At 37.2% G+C, this 7274-nt stretch overlaps 1 non-coding gene across 1 annotated transcript; it reads right to left on the bottom strand.

Annotated features, from left to right (window-relative positions):
* Nucleotides 1-6653: 6653 nt before the first annotated feature.
* LOC115941491 (U6 spliceosomal RNA) lies at nucleotides 6654-6760 on the bottom strand. The gene has a single exon (XR_004076243.1). It is a non-coding gene; the product is annotated as a U6 spliceosomal RNA (small nuclear RNA).
* Nucleotides 6761-7274: the final 514 nt, after the last annotated feature.

Below are 7274 nucleotides of genomic sequence, written 5' to 3'. Positions count from 1 at the left end.
TCTTTCACCTTAAACCAGAAGGTTCATAAAATGTTTGGCCATTTAGTTCATTGCTGTGTTGGAAGCACAGTTAGGAGGAGGAAACTATATAAGCATTGGGACATACCCAGAATAATTTAATGGCCTAACAACATTTCATAAACTCAGAGGTTGTGATTCCTAAACCTGCTCTTATAGTTAACACAGCATGTGGCCTTTCTGCATTAATTTCTCTGGTTATAAAATAGCTGTTTCCTACAACTCTCAAGGGGATCCTACAAAAATCAATTGAATAACGACAGATAAGTACTTTGAGCTTCTTAGAGAGAAAACTAAATCTTATAATTGCCTTCTCCAACCACCTTCACTTTATTTTATAGAGTGAACTGGAGTACATATAAGAGATGGATTAATCTTTTCTCCCCTCATTTTTTTTTCTTGGTAAATTGCACAAAAGGAATTGCTACAGAATTGCAGCACATAAAAATTCTGTTCGTAAATGATAAACATATGATATAACTAGCAATGAAATAATTTCTATGACACATTTAAGAATTAAGGAATAACTATAATTAAAATCCATACATTTACATGAAGTATGCTTTTAGGTTATTATCCACCTTTAGAATTATTTTTACATGTTCTTTTGCTTTTCTGGAAGAGGTAATTGACTTTCACTGATTCACCTATATATTTTTTGGTCCAAATTCAACTTTACTTCATGGTACAAAATTTCAAGAAATATCTGGCTAAGCTTAAATGTGATGTCTTTGCAGTATGGAGTTTCCTCAAAAAATTAAAAATAGAACTACTCTGTGATCCAGTAATCACACTACTGGGTATATACCCAAAGAATATGGAAACACTAATTCAAGGGGATAGATGCACCTCAATGTTTATAACAGCATTACTTACAATAGCTAAATTATGGAAGCATCCCAAGGGTCCAATAGATGAATGGATAAAGAAGATGTGGTATACACACACACACACACAGGAATATTATTCAGACATAAAAAACAAAATTTTGCCATTTGCAACAACATGGATGGATCTAGAGAATATAATGCTAAGTGAAATAAGCCAGTCAGAGAAAGACAAATACTGCAAATACCAGAGAAAGACATACTACTTGTATGTGGAATTTAACAAACAAAACAAATGAACAAAGGGGAAAAAAAGAAACAAACAAAAAACCAGATTTTTTTTTTATTTTCAAAAAGAGATTAACTGTAGAGAACAAACTGATGGTTACCAGAGGGGAGGTGGGTGGAGGGATGGGTGAAATAAGTGAAGGGGATTAAGAGTATACTTTCCTTGATGAGCACTGAGTAATATATAGAGTAGTATATATATAGAGAGAACTGCAGAATCATTATATTGTACACCTGAAACTAATATAACATTATATATTAACTACACTGGAATTAAAATAAATGTGATATCCATGGACATAGAACAGTTCTCTGCGCGGCACTAACGACTACAGTATCTGTTAAGTTTATTTGGGGTAAATGCAATAGAAAGCAATGGACCTTGGTCTATTTACATACAAAGGAGTATTATTATAAAGTTGCATGGTAGTCAAAAGGCAATGCAATAGCAGAGAAGCAAAACCTGTGGAAGAGCAGGTGCCAGACAGCTCCAGGGATAAGAAATTCCTAGGTGTAATAACCAAAGCATGATCATCAAGTTGCCTCGACTCTCCCCACATTCCAGTCTATATTTCTCTGTTTAGATAACAATTCCTGAGCAGGGGGCAAATCTGACTGGCACAACTTGAGTCTAGCCTGTAATGGTTTGACAGTCATGTGCAGAGCAAGCTCAGGTGTTCTGGGGCTGTATCCAGAGCAGGAAGATTTGTTGGGTACCTAGGACCCAACATAGTTGGTGACTGCAGGAGTTCTCAATCTCCTGAGAACTAAGAAAATTAAACTTGTCAGGAGTTAAACCAATCTACACAAAAGTCTTTTTAAAAAATTGAATGATTACAACTCAATAAAGGATATGAAAAGTGGAATAATACAGAAAACAAAAGGCAGGAAAGAAAACAAGGGAAGGAGAGTTAAATTCAAGGATGTTATATATAGTAATTGAATCTACTCAATAAACACACTAAGGGCCTTAAATGTGGATATAAAAATACTGAGAATGGATAATATATAAGATGAAAGAAATACTTTGGCATAAGTCAGTTAATATCACTTCATATGTATCATGGAAACTTTTTTGAGGAAGGATCCCAGAACGGGGTTGTTTTGTTAATAAAAAGAGAACAGAAGTGGTGGAGGAGTATCCCTGCCTACCAAGGAGGTGTGTAATTGAATGGGAATCCATAGATCTGAGGGTGGATCACACTAGAGAACATTTGGGAAAGGATAAAAGTAAAGAAAACCATAATTGATGTTGCTGTGGAAGTAGATGACAGCTCATTCAGCCCAGCAGATGCTTCCCTAATACAGATCATGAAACTGTCACAGAAGCAAGATATAGTAGTAGTGTGGGACTTCAAATGTCTGAACATCTGTTGGAAGTCTTGTTTTGCTAAAAGCAACAAATCTGATAAATTCAGTAGTGTTAGCTAATGTGTTCTCTTTATTAATGTCATCCCCATATGTCTCAGCATTCTCCCAAACAGACCCATCCACAAAGTCCACCCACGACCTTTGCACTCCACACCGATCTCATAATCACAAACCCCTTACCATGATACAGGATGCTCTTTTCTATATTGGCTTTTACTAACATTTGTTTTTTTCCTAAAAGGATGGTTTCACCTCCAGTTTCTTGAAAGGAGTTTTCTTAGTTTCCCAAAGATCATGCAAAGTAGGATGTGGAGAGTACTTTAAAAGTCTCTTGTTCTTGCTGCTGTTTCTAAACCATTATGACCCAAAGCCCATGGAAATAGTCACATTCTATTTTTTTTTATTCTTATGTTAATCCCCATACATTACATCATTAGTTTTAGATGAAGTGTTCCATGATTCATTGTTTGTGCATAACACCCAGTGCTCCATGCAAAATGTGCCCTCCTCAACACCCACCACCAGGCTAACCCATCCTCCCACCCCCCTCCCCTCTAGAACCCTGTTTGTTTTTCAGAGTCCATCGTCTCTCATGGTTCTATTTTGATGCTCATCATACTTGGCTTTGTCACCTTGATCCTTTTTCATTCTCTGCCATCTACCCACCACTCCCATAACCACCCTCCTTGAAGTCTCTGACCCTGGTTAGTAGTTTTATCCTATGCCTTAAAGCCTTGCCATTATTCTGGAGTCCACATGGGTAAGTCCTAAACATTGTGATTTCCCATTTCTTTGCCTCAATTTCTTAGACTATTTTTCTCATTCCACAGTTACTCCCACTTCTTTCACACTCTGGAATGGGTGTTTGTGACAATATTTTTTACTTCTGGAGTCTTTTATACCACTCCCTAGCTATTTATTCATCAAGTTGCTCACTCCTATATCCCTTTTACATCTGTTTCCTGACTCCATTTAGAGATCCTGTCCTTGACTACCTTATTTATTTCCGGCTTACCAGGAAAATCTTTGCTTCTTATTCCATTTAGTTAGATCATGTTACTCAATGTTATGGAACCTGGACTGGATCACCTGATGGAAGAACCAAGTGGCACATGGAGATCTTGGAGGATAGGAGCTTTATTTAATGCTGGTGGGCTCAGAGGACAGTGGTCTCCAAAGGTCTGAGACCTGAGCACAAACAAATGGGACAATTTATACACTTTGACTTCCACATATTGGGCACTTTTGGCACATGCGCGAAGCAGGGCAGGGAGAAGAACCCAGACTGGTGTGCATGGGAAGCAGAGCAGGGAGAAGAACCCGGAAGAGCCCTGGGGCAAGGACTGGGACTCTCTTGCTGGCTTGGTCAGCCAAATTAGGACACAGATTTTCCTTATCAATAAATTCACCCATTCTCTTGCCAGTAGTCTCATCTCCCAAACCTCCTTTCTTTACCAGTTCTCATTTGGCCAATTAACTGTCTTTTTCTCCACTCCTCGATCTAGGCTGTTGAGCAGAGTGAGGAAAAATTCAGGTTACAGATTGTGCAGATTGAGTACTCAGACTTTCTAATCTCATCTGGCCCCTGGACACTATCTGAAATTCCTTATGTGTGATCTAATCAGCCTGCTTTCCTACTTGCTACAGTTGCTGTGTTCAACCTTCACTCATGGTAAAAATAAATAGTATCCCCCAAATCTATCATCCTTCTCTAATTCAAAGAGAAAATAGAGGCCCTCAACTGAGTAGTTCTTAACATTTCATGTCCCTATATCAGACAGGGTATTTTTACCTGGAAGTAGTGCAATTCCTTACCAAAAGTGGTTTTAGATAGTACGGACTTTTATTGCCTCACTTAAGAAAAAGCTCTGAAGTACAGGATTCCAGGGTTAGTTCAGCTGCATGATATTATCATTATAGATCAAGCCACTTTCCATCTGTGGTGGACAGATTAAGGCATGAACCCTCATGATCCCTGACCTCTAGTATTCATGACCTTGTATAATCTTTTTGCCTAGGATGTGGATGGCACATGTAACTGGGTTCTAAGCAGTAGAATATGGCAAAGGTGACAAGATGTTACTCTTTTATGGCATGTAATCTTGCTAGCAGACTTACTTTAGAAATTCTCCATTAGCTTTGAAAAAAGCTAACTCCATGTTTTGGAGTCACCCATGCCAAGAAGATGAGGATTAACTCTAGAAGCCAAGTGACCAGTCAAGCCAACAGGCAAGAATAAGCTGGAATCCTCAATCTACAACCACATGGAAATGAATTCTACTGACAATTTGAGTGAGAGTGGCAACACATTCTTTCCCAGCAGAGCCTCTGAATGATGACACAGTCTAACACCTTAATTGCAGCCTTGGGAAACTCTAAGCAGAGACCCCAAGTAAACTATGCTCTGGCTCCTGATCCACAGGATATGTGAGATAATAAACGTGTGTTGTTTTCAGCCACTAAGTTTATGGTAATTTATTACTTAAGAGCCAATCTTGATTCTATCTGTCCTTGACATGTCACAACCAATTCATCCATAATTCTTATTTTATTTAGTTTTAAATGTAACCACTGCTTATGACCTCTACCATAACCACATCCTACCATGCCAGGAAAATTAAATGCCTTCTAATTCTTATATTCTTTCACACTTATGATATAATCTCTGCCTAATAGATAGAACAACCTTTTAAAAAAACACTATCAGATTATGTGACACATCCATGCACCACTCAGTGCAAAATCCTACAAAAGCATTATACCCCTTTTTGAATACATTTCAAATTGTTTACCATGTCTTGTAAAGCCTTCAAGATCTGATGAATTCCGGGGCGCCTGGGTGGCTCAGTTGGTTAAGCCACTGCCTTCGGCTCAGGTCATGATCCTGGAGTCCCGGGATCAAGTCCTGCATCGGGCTCCCTGCTCGGCGGGGAGTCTGCTTCTCCCTCTGACCCTCCCCCCCTCATGTGCTTTCTCTCTCTCATTCTCTCTCTCTCAAATAAATAAATAAAATCTTAAAAAAAAAAAGATCTGATGAATTCCTTAACCTTATCTTCTACACTTTCCCAGAACTCATTTTACTGTAGACAAACTGGCTTTCTTACCAGGATTGGTCCCTCCATTAAAGCCTTTGAATTGATATTTCCTTTCCATGTCATATCCTTTCTTTATTCAGTTATACAAAAGTAATTATTAAATGTCCACCCTGTGCATGCACTAACCAGATGATAAAAATATTTAGTTTGCTGCTAGATTTCTATAAAAACACATCAGATGTTGCCTAAATGAATTATTTACATTATTAGATGGGATACAGATGGAAATAAATTTGGGAATTCTCCTAAGAAGATAGCCCAGCATGCAAAATCTGAATAGTAAGTCACGTTGCACTCCTTCAGCAACAAATCTAAGTCTAGTTCATGCTTATGGATATCTATTATAGACTAGATCAAAGATCAGTTACTGGTAAAAGTAAAAAGAGAACAGGACATGAATGTTTTAAAGACATTCCTCATTACATATCAACACTTCCAATGTGGCATTTCTGAGAATACCTCAAATTTACTTGTTTTTCTTTCACATTCTAATTAATTCTGTAATTAATTTTTGTTAATTTCCACTCTAAAAATAGCTCCTATATATATATTCTATTTTCTGGATGCAGTTCTTACCATAGTACAGGCCCTATCTTCTTTACCATTATCATTCAAAATACAAATTAAGTGGTATCTTTTGGTTGAAGGCTACCAGGTAGATTTTCTGAGTTAGTTATTTTGGTCCCTGTGTTCCTTTTATACTTTATAAAGGCACCTAAAAAGTTGTATGTGATTAACATACTTGTCTGCCTTTCCAGATTTAGTATTTTGAAAAAAACAGGTCTATATCATATTAATGTTTTTCTCCAGAATCTATAAAGCTGACTGACTTAATAGCCACAACATAGGGTATATATGGAAGAATTAACGATTAATGAAGCACTACCAGAAAAAAAGGAAATCTGAATACTTTCATTCAATTGATTTTCATGTCTAACACAATCTTCACTTTAAAGAGACTTACAGGCATTAGTAATCAAAATATTACCAAAAACTAAAAGCCCGAGGCCAGATGGATTCACAGGTGAATTCCACCAAACATTTTTTTTTTTTTTTAAATATGGAACGCTTCACGAATTTGCGTGTCATCCTTGCCCAGGGGCCATGCTAATCTTCTCTGTATCGTTCCAATTTTAGTATATGTGCTGTCGAAGCGAGCACAATTCCACCAAACATTTAAGGAAGAGTTAATACCTATTCTTCTGAAACTATTCCAAAAACTAGAAGGAAAGCGTCCAAATATATTCTACAAGGCCAGCATTACTCTGATACCAAAACCAGACAAAGACACCACAGAAAAAGGAAACTATGGGCCAATATTCCTCATAATCATAAATGCAAAAAGCCTCAACAAAACATTAACAAACTGCATTCAATGATACATTAAAGGGATCATTTACCAACATCAAATGGGATTCATTCCAGGGATGCAAGGATGGTTCAATATTCACAAATCAGTGAGATGTATCATATTAAAAAAATGAAGCATAAAAATAATATAATCTTCTCAATAGATGCAGAAAAAGCATTTGACAAAATGCAAACTTTCATGATAAAAGCTCTGAACAAAGTGGGTTTAGCAGAGAGCCCAATTAAATTGTGCCCTGGCTCCTGATCAACAGGATATGTGAGATAAATAAATGTGTACTGTTTCCAGCCATTAAGTTTTGATATT

The sequence above is a fragment of the Leptonychotes weddellii genome, chromosome 8, assembly GCF_054177405.1.
Source record: "Leptonychotes weddellii isolate Sample4059 chromosome 8, ASM5417740v2, whole genome shotgun sequence".
Classification (NCBI taxonomy): domain Eukaryota; kingdom Metazoa; phylum Chordata; class Mammalia; order Carnivora; family Phocidae; genus Leptonychotes; species Leptonychotes weddellii.
The sequence above is the reverse complement of the archived record's forward strand: the minus strand, read 5'-3'. Positions and strand labels throughout refer to the sequence as shown.